The 17,659-nt window shown below is 39.9% G+C and overlaps 2 non-coding genes and 1 pseudogene across 2 annotated transcripts; all 3 read right to left on the bottom strand.

The window, feature by feature from the left end:
• Positions 1-2,976: 2,976 nt before the first annotated feature.
• LOC127010558 (large subunit ribosomal RNA) lies at positions 2,977-12,287 on the bottom strand (annotated as a pseudogene).
• Positions 12,288-12,689: 402 nt separating this feature from the next.
• On the bottom strand, positions 12,690-12,868 carry LOC127010588 (5.8S ribosomal RNA). Its single transcript, XR_007763320.1, has one exon. It is a non-coding gene; the product is annotated as a 5.8S ribosomal RNA (ribosomal RNA).
• A 936-nt stretch (positions 12,869-13,804) lies between these two features.
• On the bottom strand, positions 13,805-15,799 carry LOC127010530 (small subunit ribosomal RNA). Its single transcript, XR_007763286.1, has one exon. It is a non-coding gene; the product is annotated as a small subunit ribosomal RNA (ribosomal RNA).
• Between the last annotated feature and the right edge of the window lie 1,860 nt (positions 15,800-17,659).

Raw genomic sequence — 17,659 nt, 5'->3', positions numbered from 1 at the left:
TTGGACACGCTGTCTCCCATTCGACTGCTTACTATACTAGGGGCTGCCCGCTCCGTATGATATTCTCTCGTATAACAAGAGAATGCAAGAAATATTCGTATTTTATGAATATAATCCATTTATTTTTCAATATCCATACGTTTTACTTAGTTTTTTGTACGGTATTGACAAAATCCTATGCATTTGCATAAGATTTATTTTGCCACAATTTATAGTACTAGTGCCGCCCTCACTAGGTATAAATATCTCATTTCGCTAGTAGTGTATGGGCAAATTCTACTAGCTATTCTCATAAATGCCTTCTTTATGCCATATCTATACAATTTATGCACTTTTATATGTATATTTGCTAATATTATACATTATTATGCCTTATAGGTATTATACCTATAAGCCATATACATACGATTTCATTTTTTTATTTATATATGGTTTTGTATTTATAACCATATACCGTATTTACTTTTATAAGGATATGATTGGCGTTTTATATAGTATTGACAAAATTATAAGTTTGACAAACACTTTTTTAAGTCTTTTAGTTAAAATTGTCATTTTTAATTGACCATCTAAACACTAGATATATTTGCACATGGAGCAAAGAGTATAAAAATTGGTCGCGTCACTAATAATATCGCGATACATTTTTACTACCATCAAAATACCACATACGTTTATATGTCCTCTTTATTTAATTTGGTTTCTAAACCTCAGGAATAGTTTTAATTATATGTGCGCTCTAAGTTGAATGAATTTCTTGAATCTCTTTACTTGAATTTCTAAGACTTAAAAATATTTATAAATAGATGTCCTATTGCATAATATTTTTTTATCGCTTCACTTATAAAATAACGATCCTGCCTTTCTACCTTTGAATAAACATTCATATAAACATGGAGAAAAAAACGTTCGCGTCACTAACAGTATGTGACGATAAAATTTTGCTAACATTCAAAGGAACATATTTTTATATGTCAACTCTTAGTTGAATTGGTCTATTGCTTAAGATTCTAGACCTTAGGAATATTTTTATATTATATGTTTGCCAATCTTCGCGTCACTAAAAAGATGACGATTCATATTGTTATTATTAGATGGTCGAGTTGTACTTATATTGATATGTTAATCAAATTGGTCTCTTACTTGAAAATCTAGACCTTAGGAATATTTTTATATTATATGTTTGCCAATCTTCGCGTCACTAATAAGATGACGATTCATATTGTTATTATTAGATGGTCGAGTTGTACTTATATTGATATGTTAATCAAATTGGTCTCTTACTTGAAAATCTAGACCTTAGGAATATTTTTATATTATATGTTTGCCAATCTTCGCGTCACTAATAAGATGACGATTCATATTGTTATTATTAGATGGTCGAGTTGTACTTATATTGATATGTTAATCAAATTGGTCTCTTACTTGAAAATCTAGACCTTAGGAATATTTTTATATTATATGTTTGCCAATCTTCGCGTCACTAATAAGATGACGATTCATATTGTTATTATTAGATGGTCGAGTTGTACTTATATTGATATGTTAATCAAATTGGTCTCTTACTTGAAAATCTAGACCTTAGGAATATTTTTATATTATATGTTTGCCAATCTTCGCGTCACTAATAAGATGACGATTCATATTGTTATTATTAGATGGTCGAGTTGTACTTATATTGATATGTTAATCAAATTGGTCTCTTACTTGAAAATCTAGACCTTAGGAATATTTTTATATTATATGTTTGCCAATCTTCGCGTCACTAATAAGATGACGATTCATATTATTATTAGATGGTCGAGTTGTACTTATATTGATATGTTAATCAAATTGGTCTCTTACTTGAAAATCTAGACCTTAGGAATATTTTTATATTATATGTTTGCCAATCTTCGCGTCACTAATAAGATGACGATTCATATTGTTATTATTAGATGGTCGAGTTGTACTTATATTGATATGTTAATCAAATTGGTCTCTTACTTGAAAATCTAGACCTTAGGAATATTTTTATATTATATGTTTGCCAATCTTCGCGTCACTAATAAGATGACGATTCATATTGTTATTATTAGATGGTCGAGTTGTACTTATATTGATATGTTAATCAAATTGGTCTCTTACTTGAAAATCTAGACCTTAGGAATATTTTTATATTATATGTTTGCCAATCTTCGCGTCACTAATAAGATGACGATTCATATTGTTATTATTAGATGGTCGAGTTGTACTTATATTGATATGTTAATCAAATTGGTCTCTTACTTGAAAATCTAGACCTTAGGAATATTTTTATATTATATGTTTGCCAATCTTCGCGTCACTAATAAGATGACGATTCAAATTATTATTAGATGGTCGAGTTGTACTTATATTGATATGTTAATCAAATTGGTCTCTTACTTGAAAATCTAGACCTTAGGAATATTTTTATATTATGTGTTTGCCAATCTTCGCGTCACTAATAAGATGACGATTCATATTGTTATTATTAGATGGTCGAGTTGTACTTATATTGATATGTTAATCAAATTGGTCTCTTACTTGAAAATCTAGACCTTAGGAATATTTTTATATTATATGTTTGCCAATCTTCGCGTCACTAATAAGATGACGATTCATATTGTTATTATTAGATGGTCGAGTTGTACTTATATTGATATGTTAATCAAATTGGTCTCTTACTTGAAAATCTAGACCTTAGGAATATTTTTATATTATATGTTTGCCAATCTTCGCGTCACTAATAAGATGACGATTCATATTGTTATTATTAGATGGTCGAGTTGTACTTATATTGATATGTTAATCAAATTGGTCTCTTACTTGAAAATCTAGACCTTAGGAATGTAATATATAAAGGATTAAAAATTCGCCACAAAGCCAAGCAAACAATCAATGCATACAAATAGATTGTTGGTTGAACTTTATATAAGAAGTTCAACACAACAAATAAATTATGCAATTTTATTATCGAATCATCAAGCAAAGGATAAGCTTCAGTGGATCGCAGTATGGCAGCTGCTCAACCACTTACAACACCTTGCCTGTTACAAAAGTCGTTTACAATTGATTCTAGGCTTTGTCATTGTATTAAATAATGCTTTTATATGTAACTAGCGCGGCATCAGGTGATCAAAGATCCTCCCAATTTACTATGTTACAAATTACATTGGCATCACATCCATTGTCGTTTAAAAAGTAAATTATAAACTTTAAATGGTTCAGAAGCCATACAATGCAAATTGCCCCTTATTTATCATTGCAGTCCAGCACGGATACGACCTTAGAGGCGTTCAGGCATAATCCAACGGACGTAGCGTCATACCACTGTTCGCTCGAACAAGTATTGTGCCATTGGTCCGTACCTGCGGTTCCTCTCGTACTACGCAGGAATGCTGTCGCAACAACGTTTTGTCATTAGTAGGGTAAAACTAACCTGTCTCACGACGGTCTAAACCCAGCTCACGTTCCCTTGCATGGGTGAACAATCCAACGCTTGGTGAATTTTGCTTCACAATGATAGGAAGAGCCGACATCGAAGGATCAAAAAGCGACGTCGCTATGAACGCTTGGCCGCCACAAGCCAGTTATCCCTATGGTAACTTTTCTGACACCTCTTGTTAAAAACTCTTTAAACCAAAAGGATCGATAGGCCGAGCTTTTGCTGTCCCTGTGTGTACTGAACACCGAGATCAAGTCAGCATTTGCCCTTTTGCTCTATGTGTGGTTTCTGTCCGCACTGAGCTGGCCTTGGGACACCTCCGTTATTATTTGAGAGATGTACCGCCCCAGTCAAACTCCCTACCTGGCAATGTCCTTGAATTGGATCATACCTGAGTAATTGGAGTTATACCAAATTTTCAAATCAAAAATACATAAATGCACCGTTTTATTAAAGAATTTGTTTGCGATTATATAACAAACTCGTGATACTTTGATCAAGAAGCTTGCATCAAAACCCAATACCATAAGATATAATAAATATATCCGTATAATGGCTAGGAAATGATACACGTTCCATTTAATCAAGTAAGTAAGGAAACAATAAGAGTAGTGGTATTTCATTGGCGATACCAAACCGAGGTCTAATATCTCCCACTTATTCTACACCTCTTATGTCTCCTTACACTGCCAGATTAGAGTCAAGCTCAAAAGGGTCTTCTTTCCCCGCTAATTATTCCAAGCCCGTTCCCTTGGCTGTGGTTTCGCTAGATAGTAGATAGGGACAGGTGTGTCTCGGATCCCTCCGAACTTATTTAACGTGACGTGTTCCGCACTGAAGGGATTACAGCCACGGCATTCTAATATACCCACAAGGGAGTATATAATGCAAGGGTCTGGGTTAAGCGCCAAACCAACGCCCTGGACTAGAAGCTATAGCTATGTACATAGCAACCACCCCAGTAGCAATTTAAGTACTTGCTTGTCGGGCAAGCACTCCCCCTTGCATAGGGGCGAGATCTATCTAAAATCTCTACTGTTCTTTGGGTCGCAGCACCCGAGTTGTATTAACGCAACATCCACGTCGAGCCCGGGGACTCTACCCGCGATATAGGTGTCAACCACAGCCACCACGAAACTCCCACTAGGGGGCCGACCTCAATGAGTAGCCTTGGAGAACCACTCAACCCGTGGCACCGAAATTTCAGGCTCGGTGGGCCTCACCCCTTCAGCTCCGACAAGCTCGGATGGGGCAACCATGTCATATTAGTCGCCTCCTACGACAAGCAATGACAAGCTGTGGCAGTATTCTTCGCCGTTGCCACACGGCAAGGGGGTTTTGGGACTATTGTCCCGGCGCCTGCGGTTCATCCCTCGTCGCTTCCATCCTACGCCTCGAGAAGGCAGCATCAGCAAAAGCTCATAGGAGACGCATCCGTTCTGGGGTCTCGACTACTCCTGCGACGTTCCATCGTTCTTGGACTCGAACAATGCCAAGGGCATCCAAGTCACGCAAATCGCTATAGAGGCGGCACTCACATAGTACGTGAAGCCAGTCCTCACTCTCCTCTCCACATGAGCATGCGGTTGTGGTGCTGAGGGTTCTACCATGGAGGAAAGCGTTGAACGACCCGTGTCCTGTCAGCAAGAATCCGGCTCTTAAGGTGAAGACAAAGTCCTTCCTCTTGTAGACGAACGCTGCCTCTGGGAAAAACTGGCGAGTCACAAAACCGTGAGCCGCTTGGTCCCATCTGAGTTGCCACTCATTTAGCAGACATTCGTCTAGCAGAGCCATCTTGGATTTCCAGTCCAACACAGACAAGTCCTGTCCATAGAGCCAGTCGCTCTCGTCCAGGGGAACGTGCTTTCTGAGCTTAAACTTCACTGCCATCCTGTGAGCATCTAAATCCATTGGAGGAGCACCAGCAAGCACCTGCAGTGCCACCGTGGACACTGTGCGGCATACCGGTAGGCATCCTAATAGGATGGTCCTCTGGCACGAGGTGAGGAGTCTTAAGGACTTGCCCTTGCTCGCCGCCTTGTACCAGACCGAGGCACCGAAGAGTGCACAGAGATATGCGGGAGAAAGCTCATCCGCTCGCCGACTAAGATGCCAAGGTACCGGCATTTGGTGACGTATGGCAGGCTTGCTCCAGCAAACCGTACGGTCGGTCTCCTAGTGTCTGAAAGATTCCCTTTCAGCAACATGATTGCCGTCTTGCTGGTTGACACACTCACTCCAACCTCAGCTCCCCAGGCTCCCACGATGTCCATCAACTGCTCGCCCTTTCGCTCCAGATCGGCACGGGAATTCCCATCGACGAAAAGTAGCAAGTCATCTGCAAACGCGCTCAGAGCACAATGTGGCTCCAGGCGCTGAAGCAGCACATCCATCAGTAGGTTCCAAATAAATGGACCACTGACGGACCCTTGCGGGCAGCCCCGTGTAACCGACACTGTGGCCGCTTCGTAACTGCTGATGATACTGGCACTTCGACCGGAGAAATAACTTTTCCACAAGTCTATCTCTCGACAGCCGACGTCGATAAGCCGATCCAGCACCGCGTTCCACTCAACATTGTCGAAGGCACCCTTGAAATCAACAAAGATTCCCAGCACCCTCCTCTCGCGGCTGGTGGAAACGGTGTTTTTAGCGTGCATCCACGCATCCTCAACGCAGCGTCCAGGCCGAAATCCAAATTGCCATCTGCAGCCATCCGGTAGCACATCCTTCAGTCGATTCACCATGATCCCTTCCAGCACCTTTCCGAACACTGGCAAAAGGCATATGCCACGATAAGAGGCAGGATCGCTCCTGTCCTTATCTGGCCCCTTTACCAGCGGTATCACTCTCGGGTGTTTCCACTCGGCAGGAAAATATCCTTCCGAGAGGCATCGAGAGTACAACTTCGTCAGGTGCTGAGGGATAGCACGCCATACCTCCTTGACGATCCCACCCGTGATGCCGTCCATTCCCGGCGATCGCCGGCTTCTCAGCTTCGCGACGCTGGTTGCCACCTCGAAGGCTTCGAGGGTCGGTGGAGCAGCAGGAGTTATACCCTCACGCACTGTGGATTCCGCAACAGGGAAGAAGTTGCGGAGGAGTATATCTGCGCAGTCGTGCCATGTCGTAAGTAGCGCGCCGTTCGACCTAAGACATCCAAGATCGGTTGTCTTTTTCCGGCCTCGGCATATTCGGTAGGCGTGCCCCCATGGATCATCCTTGTGCCGTCCCACGAAGTCCCGCCAGTTTTGTTCCTTTGTCATCAGGATAAGCTTCTTATACTGGCCTGAGGCAAGCCTTAATCCAGCGGCAAGTCGCTCAACATCGCCGGTGCCACTCCGACGAGCTGCCTGCAGCCTGCGCCTCAGTCTCCTGACCTCTTGGCGCTTGGTACTCAGTTCAGGATTCCACCATATTACGTTTCCCCTTGCTGCAGGTATCCTGCGCCCTATTACCCTGTCGCACACTTCGTGTACGATGGAGCGAAGGGCTGACACATGATCATCCAACGGCGATTCCTCCAGTTCCTCGAGACATTCAGCTACATCCCTTAGTTCTACTCTGAATCTTCGCCAACTTGCATTGGAGAGCCTCCATTGCGGTACCGGAGCTAGGCTCTCAACGGTACTGCTTGGATCTGGAGTAACCTCAACAGTGATGATGTTGTGGTCACTCAGCTCCCAGAAGTCAACTCTCCATTCGTATGTTGCCCACACACGCGCTGCTTCGTTGGTGAAGGTCACGTCGATATCACTTCTGGAGCGGTGATTATCGAACGTGAACACCTGGCTGGCCGTATTAAGCACACAGACACCGCTTGCGATGATCCACTCGTCCATGTGCTGTCCCCGTTCGCGATTCAGACGGTCTCCAGAGTTAGCTGGAGTTTTGCTGAACCACATCGGGGAAACCGCATTCGCATCAAGTCCGAGGATTGTCGGTGTCCTGCTGGCTAGCAGCAGAACCGTATCCAGGTAGTCAGTGTAGGGCTGCAGGGCAGCTGAGTACTGGCAGTATACGGAGGACAGAAAAATGGTGCCGTATTTTCCTGTGACACTCACGCACACTCCATAATCCGTCGTCAATGTCTCGATGGGCATGCAGATGGCAGACGGGTCGTCCACGATGATGGCAGCTTTCTTCCTTTTGTCAGCGAAGATTCTCATGCCTCCAGGGAGTCCAGTGAGACGCTTGCCTGCGTCCACATAGGGCTCCTGAATGAGTGCGAACAGGTGGCCAGCATCTCTCATCCGCTTTGCAAGCTCGATGACAGCGCAACGGCCTCGACCACAATTCGCTTGGATGAAGCTGAACATGTTAATGTCTAGCTTGCACCCTGGCTAGCACAGCGCTATATATCGGGCATCCACCCGAGAGCATATAGTGCCCCGAGGGTAGCCCTTTATGGCGGCAGTTACGGCAGTCCACCGCATTTTTGCACTTCGCCGCGACGTGGTCGTTCTGTCCGCACTGGCGGCAGACCTGGTTTTCTCTAGCGTACCGACACTCGCTGACTTTGTGGTCAAAACCAAGGCATCGGTGGCACGCATAGGTGCGCACTTGAGAGCGGCAGCGGTAAGAGAACCACTTGATATACACCCTCCCGCTTTCGAGAACGGCCAACGCCTGATCATCTACTTCCAGCGTCACGTTTATAGTGGCGCTGTTAGCTGCTGACCAGGGCTTGGTCGCCAGGACTACCGCCTTCTGGAACTTCTTCAGCGACATCTCCTCGAAGTTTTTCTCTTTTAACTCCATCATGAACTCATCCGGCGTCACAGTGGTGTCCACATCCTGTACCGTCACCCTGGGTTTTGCGGCAGTGTTTTTGGACACCTTAAGGCCCACCTCAGCGAATTTTGCGGAGGCAACGATTTTCGACATCTCCGCCTGCGATGGCGTGCGAATAATCGCGCCGCCCCGCTTCAACTCTCGCACCTCATGCACTCTGACGCCCAAAGCAGGCGCTACCTCTTTGCGGACCTTGTCCGCAATTTGCCTCCCTGATAAGGCCGGATCATCACATGCAACGACTGCCGACCAGGTCTCCCGGATTTTCCGCGGTGCGGCTACAGGGGCATAGGGGGCGACAGGGGCAGCAGGTGAGGCGATAAGGTGCGCGCCTCTAGCAGCGGCGGCTGCGTATGAGACGGCCGAGGCAACCGGTGTCTGCTTCTTAAGGCGGTCCTCAAGCACTCCAATCCGTATAAGGAGGGCTGCAACAACCTCCTCGTAGCGGTTGGCTACGGACTGTACCTTCACATTTGTGGCCGGGTTGGCATAGGAGACCATGAACATCCTACCGATCTCCGATCGGATGTCCCCCATCTCGGCAGCGACGGCACCATTACCTCTCCACTCCCTATCCGAGAAGGATTTTAGAGGACTGGCTGGTGCAACGAAGGTCTTCTCGTGTTCAGCAGAGGATGCAGCAGCGGCGGGGGCTGCGGGAGCGGCAGGGGCTGCGGCAAGGGCAGCGACAGGCGCAGCGGCAGCGGCAGCAGCAGGGGCAGCGGCAGGGGCTGTCGCAGTGTCAGCGGCAGTTGCATCCAGTGCCATCAACTTGCACCTAGAGGCGTCCCTCAGCGGCGCTTTATTGCGCTTACCTCTGGGTCGTCCTCTGCCCCCACTGCTTCCCCTACTACTAGCACTCTCACTGCCAGAATCTCCAACATCCATTTTGGGTGGCGCCATCCGCCGGTTATCGGCAGTTCCAACCCAAAAGCTTTTCCACCAAGGACTTACCCCTTTATTATCAGCTGGTCGGAAAGCTCTATCAGCTGATCAGCTGATAAAAGTTTAGCGATGACACAAACCGCACAGCTGTTTTAGGCAAAATGTGCCTAAATAAGCCTAACTCCTCTCTCAAGAGAGCGCCTCTCTCGTGACACACGTGGCGCAATGGAAAATTTCCAATGGGAAAAACCCAATTTCACCCGGTTTCACCACTTTTACACAGGGAAAACACGCGCACTGGGTTCGCAGGCACAAAACACGAATTTTCGTGCTGTTTCTAGCTTCGTATCTGGTCTCTATCAGTCAATATTGGCTACACTCGCGGAGCGTACGGAAAACACGTCTGTTCGCACGAGCAATCTAACACCGACTGAGTAGATAGGGACAGTAGGAATCTCGTTAATCCATTCATGCGCGTCACTAATTAGATGACGAGGCATTTGGCTACCTTAAGAGAGTCATAGTTACTCCCGCCGTTGACCCGCGCTTACTTGAATTTCTTCACTTTGACATTCAGAGCACTGGGCAGAAATCACATTGTGTCAACACCCGCTAGGGCCATCACAATGCTTTGTTTTAATTAGACAGTCGGATTCCCCAAGTCCGTGCCAGTTCTGAATTGATTGTTAATTGATAATCGTTATAATTAATAAGAACTAATTGGTTTAACCCAATTAGTATTCTTAAAAATTTTAGCAAGAAAGTTCCACAATTGGCTACGTAACTAAACTATCCGGGGAACAAGTAACTAACATAAATGCTAGAAACTCTATTTACCCAGAACGAGCACATAAACCATGTTATTGTTTCCCAATCAAGCCCGACTATCTCAATCTTCAGAGCCAATCCTTATCCCGAAGTTACGGATCTAATTTGCCGACTTCCCTTACCTACATTATTCTATCGACTAGAGACTCTTCACCTTGGAGACCAGCTGCGGATATTGGTACGGCCTGTTGAGAAGTTTGCGTGTCCCCACCATAAATTTTCAAGGTCCGAGGAGAAAATATCGACACAACAGTATATGTCATGCTCTTCTAGCCCATCTACCATATCTCTCTGCGAAAGACTTCCATGGTAGTACGGCTATAAAACAGAAAAGAAAACTCTTCCGATATCTCTCGACGGCTTCTTTATGGTCGTTCCTGTTGCCAGGATGAGCACGAGGCCCATATTTAATAACAAACGGATACTCAACAGGTTACGGAATTGGAACCGTATTCCCTTTCGTTCAAAATTATTCAAGTATATTAATTTAGCTAGATTTTATATAATATATATATTTGTTTGGCATTTGTATTTTACTTGAAAATTTTCGGCTTTCGCCTTGAACTTAGGACCGACTAACTCGTGATCAACCACTGTTCACACGAAACCCTTCTCCACTTCAGTCCTCCAAGGTCTCATTCGATTATTTGCTACTACCACCAAGATCTGTACCAATGGCAGCTCCATGCAGGCTTACGCCAAACACTTCTACGCATACCATTGTACCTTCCTACTCACTAAAGTTTCAAAATTTATATTACAAGTAATATAAATCATCTACTTTAGCGGTAATGTATAGGTATACAACTTAAGCGCCATCCATTTTAAGGGCTAGTTGCTTCGGCAGGTGAGTTGTTACACACTCCTTAGCGGATTTCGACTTCCATGATCACCGTCCTGCTGTTTTAAGCAACCAACGCCTTTCATGGTATCTGCATGAGTTGTTAATTTGGGCACCGTAACATTACGTTTGGTTCATCCCACAGCGCCAGTTCTGCTTACCAAAAGTGGCCCACTGGGCACATTATATCATAACCTTGAACTTCATATCAAGAAAGTTAAGGTTCTTACCCATTTAAAGTTTGAGAATAGGTTAAGATCGTTTCGACCCTAAGGCCTCTAATCATTCGCTTTACCAGATAAGATTATTTTATATAATATTAAAATGCACCAGCTATCCTGAGGGAAACTTCGGAAGGAACCAGCTACTAGATGGTTCGATTGGTCTTTCGCCCCTATACTCAATTCTGACAATCGATTTGCACGTCAGAACTGTTTCGGTCTTCCATCAGGGTTTCCCCTGACTTCAACCTGATCAAGTATAGTTCACCATCTTTCGGGTCACAGCATATATGCTCAAGGTACGTTCCAGTTAGAGGCATAAATAATATAAATATCATTATACATAACTATATAGAACGCCCCGGGATTGTGTTAATTAGCTATAAATAGTTAAAAAACTAATCCCATTATTAGTCAAGTTAATTACGCTATTAGGTTTATATCCCAATAACTTGCACATATGTTAGACTCCTTGGTCCGTGTTTCAAGACGGGTCCCGAAGGTATCCTGAATCTTTCGCATTGTTAATCCTACAAGTGCATATAATAAACACAAAAATCAATGATAATTGTGCCATTATATAATTCCGAAAAATTAACGCACTGTATTCATATAAATCTATCAGCACTTTATCAAATTAATAACATTTATTCTGTGTTAAAATGCAAGCAAATTAATTTGAATAAACTATAAGTTATATTTTATGATAAATTTGGTATGCTAATAGATTACAATGTCCTTATATGGAAAAAATGCACACTATTATCATAATATTGTTTAAATATTACAATTCTAATGATGAATTTTCCATAACGGATATTCAGGTTCATCGGGCTTAACCTCTAAGCAGTTTCACGTACTGTTTAACTCTCTATTCAGAGTTCTTTTCAACTTTCCCTCACGGTACTTGTTTACTATCGGTCTCATGGTTATATTTAGTTTTAGATGGAGTTTACCACCCACTTAGTGCTGCACTATCAAGCAGCACGACTCTTTGGAAACATCATCTAGTAATCATTAACGTTATACGGGCCTGGCACCCTCTATGGGTAAATGGCCTCATTTAAGAAGGACTTAAATCGTTAATTTCTCATACTAGAATATTGACGCTCCATACACTGCATCTCACATTTGCCATATAGACAAAGTGACTTAGTGCTGAACTGATTTCTTTTCGCTCGCCGCTACTAAGAAAATCCTTGTTAGTTTCTTTTCCTCCCCTAATTAATATGCTTAAATTCAGGGGGTAGTCCCATATGAGTTGAGGTTGTGTATAACTTTTATATGCAATTAATTCTTTATATATAATGATAAAACATTTTATTAAATTCGTTATATTAATAATATCTGTATATAAATGGCATTTGTTTGATTTAACGAATCAACGAAGAACAATAATATTGTCAACGGTTTTCTATTTTCTAATCATTAATAAGAGACAATTCTAGATAAATTTTTATGCTAGACATTTCTCAGTATCATTTGATTGAAAAAGAAAATATTTCTCTTCGTTTTTCACATTCAAATTATTTACTAATGTGAGATAATGTTTTTCATATATTTTTTAATATTATGAATAAAATAATTAAATTATTATTATCCAATAATATACCATATGCTTATAAAATTTCATTATAAAATTTGTATAAGCAACTTAATTAGCATAGTCTTACAACCCTCAACCATATGTAGTCCAAGCAGCACTATAAAATTAATTAAAGTACATAACAGCATGGACTGCGATATGCGTTCAAAATGTCGATGTTCATGTGTCCTGCAGTTCACACGATGACGCACAGTTTGCTGCGTTCTTCATCGACCCATGAGCCGAGTGATCCACCGCTTAGAGTTTTATAAATTGGTTTCTTAATTTTGTCAAATATGTTTTTATTGAAAGAAATTAAAAATACACCATTTTACTGGCATATATCAATTCCTTCAATAAATTTATTTTTATACCTAAAACGAATGCTGCGAAATGTCTTAGTTTTATATAACCAATATATATCAAAGTATTTCTTTTTAAATTGCATTTATTGTAAATAAATATATATATATATATATTAATACTTTTTTAGCGATATAAATTGAAATTTATATAAAACATTAACCTGTATAAAACCAGGTACAACATTGTACATTTTAGGTTGTTGCATTATCCAATGTATGCGCATAACTGAGATGAACAATACATATCGCAACGCGTGTATATTATGGTCCATATACACACAGTATTTTAATTGTGTTTATATACAATAATAATTTAATATTATTATTTTAATAATTCGATTTGCTTGTTCGAATTTTTATTTGTTTGTTTTGGCTGCTTATTATTTCTCTCATATGTATTAAATACAATATATAATTTTAATATTTGCATTATTTCGATTTGCTTGTTCGAAATTTCATTTGATCTATATTAGATCATATACATTTTGGCAATTCATATTTTATTTGTATTACTATAATGTATTTATTATAATATAAACAAATTTTTATTAACGGTAAGGATATACAATAATAATTTAATATTATTATTTTAATAATTCGATTTGCTTCTTCGAATTTTTATTTGTTTGCTTTGGCTGCTTATTATTTCTCTCATATGTATTAAATACAATATATAATTTTAATATTTGCATTATTTCGATTTGCTTGTTCGAAATTTTATTTGATCTATATTAGATCTCATATACATTTTGGCAATTCATATTTTATTTGTAATACTATAATGTATTTATTATAATATAAACAAATATTTTATTAACGGTAAGGATATTAAAACATTAATGATCCTTCCGCAGGTTCACCTACGGAAACCTTGTTACGACTTTTACTTCCTCTAAATAATCAAGTTCGGTCAACTTTTGCGAAACAACCGTAACACGCAAGGCGTCACAGTGATCACGTCCGGAGACCTCACTAAATAATTCAATCGGTAGTAGCGACGGGCGGTGTGTACAAAGGGCAGGGACGTAATCAATGCGAGTTAATGACTCACACTTACTGGGAATTCCAAGTTCATGTGAACAGTTTCAGTTCACAATCCCAAGCATGAAAGTGGTTCAGCGGTTTACCCGGACCTCTCGGTCTAGGAAATACACGTTGATACTTTCATTGTAGCGCGCGTGCAGCCCAGGACATCTAAGGGCATCACAGACCTGTTATTGCTCAATCTCATTATTGCTAGACGCAATTTGTCCATTTAAGAAGCTAGTGTCCTTATAATGGGACAAACCAACAGGTACGGCTCCACTTATATAAACACATTCAAACACAATAAACATTTTACTGCCACCATGAATGAAGGCTATATAAGCTTCAACACCATAATCCTGAAGATATCTATTTAATATATTTGAGTCTCGTTCGTTATCGGAATTAACCAGACAAATCACTCCACGAACTAAGAACGGCCATGCACCACCACCCATAGATTCGAGAAAGAGCTATCAATCTGTCTTACACACTTATGTTCGGACCTGGTAAGTTTTCCCGTGTTGAGTCAAATTAAGCCGCAGGCTCCACTCCTGGTGGTGCCCTTCCGTCAATTCCTTTAAGTTTCAGCTTTGCAACCATACTTCCCCCGGAGCCCAAAAGCTTTGGTTTCCCGGGAAGCGACTGAGAGAGCCATAAAAGTAGCTACACCCAATTGCTAGCTGGCATCGTTTATGGTTAGAACTAGGGCGGTATCTGATCGCCTTCGAACCTCTAACTTTCGTTCTTGATTAATGAAAACATCTTTGGCAAATGCTTTCGCTTAAGTTAGTCTTACGACGGTCCAAGAATTTCACCTCTCGCGTCGTAATACTAATGCCCCCAAACTGCTTCTATTAATCATTACCTCTTGATCTGAAAACCAATGAAAGCAGAACAGAGGTCTTATTTCATTATCCCATGCACAGAATATTCAGGCATTTGAAGCCTGCTTTAAGCACTCTAATTTGTTCAAAGTAATTGTACCGGCCCACAATAACACTCGTTTAAGAGCACTAATGCAGGTTTTTAAATAGGAGGAACATATGAAAAAATACAAGTATCTAAGCACATGTAAGAACTCCACCGGTAATACGCTTACATACATAAAGGTATAGTACTAACCACAATTGTAAGTTGTACTACCCGTATGAAGCACAAGTTCAACTACGAACGTTTTAACCGCAACAACTTTAATATACGCTATTGGAGCTGGAATTACCGCGGCTGCTGGCACCAGACTTGCCCTCCAATTGGTCCTTGTTAAAGGATTTAAAGTGTACTCATTCCAATTACAGGGCCACGGATATGAGTCCTGTATTGTTATTTTTCGTCACTACCTCCCCGAGCTGGGAGTGGGTAATTTACGCGCCTGCTGCCTTCCTTAGATGTGGTAGCCGTTTCTCAGGCTCCCTCTCCGGAATCGAACCCTGATTCCCCGTTACCCGTTGCAACCATGGTAGTCCTAGATACTACCATCAAAAGTTGATAGGGCAGACATTTGAAAGATCTGTCGTCGGTACAAGACCATACGATCTGCATGTTATCTAGAGTTCAACCAATATAACGATCTTGCGATCGCTTGGTTTTAGCCTAATAAAAGCACATGTTCCATAAGGTTCATGTTTTAATTGCATGTATTAGCTCTAGAATTACCACAGTTATCCAAGTAACTGTTAACGATCTAAGGAACCATAACTGATATAATGAGCCTTTTGCGGTTTCACTTTTAATTCGTGTGTACTTAGACATGCATGGCTTAATCTTTGAGACAAGCATATAACTACTGGCAGGATCAACCAGAATAATGTTTTTATTCATATTTCATTCATATTTTTTGAATAGAAATTAGCAATATATATGTTGTTATAGATTTTATTTCTATCGAATACGGCCATTTTTATATAGCATTCGTATACGTTTGTTTTCCAATTTATACTTGTTTCGCCACTAATAATAACAAGTTTTTATTGATGTCAAAAAGAATCATATTCTTTATAAACACAATATTTATTTTTCATATATTTTCTTTATATATGCACATTTCATTCTAAAATATCATTTTTGTTCGACATACATAATATATTGTATCCACACATGTACAATTTTTGTTTAACCAATATAAGATATTGAGTTAATCATTTGTATTTTGACGATAAATTTAAAATTTATCTATATATATCCATATAAGTCTCTGGTAATATATAAAATAGAACCGAGTGTATATATATAATTATTACTACTATATTTATTTCTTAAATAATATATACTTGTATATTATTTATATATATACTCTTTATTATATATTATATAATTTCTTAAATAACTCTCTTAATAGCTATTTTTTATTATCAACAATATAAGTTGATATTAATATTGAAAATGTATTCATAATTACATTTTTATATTTCTTTGGTAGACTTTTATGTACTATTATTATTTAATAATACACATATAATATAAATCATGTTAGCCTACCTCCTAAAATTAACGATAAAATTCGGAAACAATTTGTTATTCTATGTACAATAGAAACTTGGCCTTTGTTTCAACGTTATTATCTTTGGGCTTAAAATATTAACCGCGGAGCCAAGTCTCGTATTCAAATAAATGAATAAAGAAACAAATTTGACGGATAATATCTTCTCTACTGACATATGTCAATAGCAGACGGCCGGCCCATTGACCATCCTATAGTAGTTTTTGGACACGCTGTCTCCCATTCGGGTATATTCAATTTACTTTGCCACTCACCCATATAGTGTTCTCTTATATAATAAGACAACGCACTTTTATATTCATTATATGGATATATTGCCTTCCTCATATTTGCCACACCACCTATAGTAGTTTTTGGACACGCTGTCTCCCATTCGGGTATATTCAATTTACTTTGCCACTCACCCATATAGTGTTCTCTTATATAATAAGAAAACGCACTTTTATTTTCATTATATGGATATATTGCCTTCCTCATATTTGCCACACCACCTATAGTAGTTTTTGGACACGCTGTCTCCCATTCGGGTATATTCAATTTACTTTGCCACTCACCCATATAGTGTTCTCTTATATAATAAGAAAACGCACTTTTATTTTCATTATATGGATATATTGCCTTCCTCATATTTGCCACACCACCTATAGTAGTTTTTGGACACGCTGTCTCCCATTCGGGTATATTCAATTCTCTTTGCCACTCACCCTTATAGTATTCTCTTATTTAATAAGAATACTAAAATACTTCTCATATTATAGATGTAATCTATTAACTTCTCAATATCCATACGGTTTATGTATGGTATTGACAAAATCCTATGCATTTGCATAAGATTTATTTTGCCACAATTTATAGTACAAGTGCCGCCCTCACTAGGTATAAATATCTCATTTCGCTAGTAGTGTATGGGCAAATTCTACTAGCTATTCTCATAAATATGTCACTTATATGCCATATCTATACAATTCATGCACTTTTATATGTATATTTGCTATATTATACATTATTATGCCTTATAGGTATTATACCTATAAGCCACATCCATACGATTGCTTAATATAAATATATGTATAATTTTTTATACATATTTTTTTTTTATTTATGTATGGTTTTTTATTCATATCCATATACTGTATTCACTTTTATATGGATATGATTGGCGTTTT

Source organism: Drosophila biarmipes, chromosome X (genome assembly GCF_025231255.1).
Source record: "Drosophila biarmipes strain raj3 chromosome X, RU_DBia_V1.1, whole genome shotgun sequence".
NCBI lineage: Eukaryota > Metazoa > Arthropoda > Insecta > Diptera > Drosophilidae > Drosophila > Drosophila biarmipes.
Note: the sequence above shows the minus strand (reverse complement) of the source record. Positions and strands in the feature narration are given on the sequence as shown.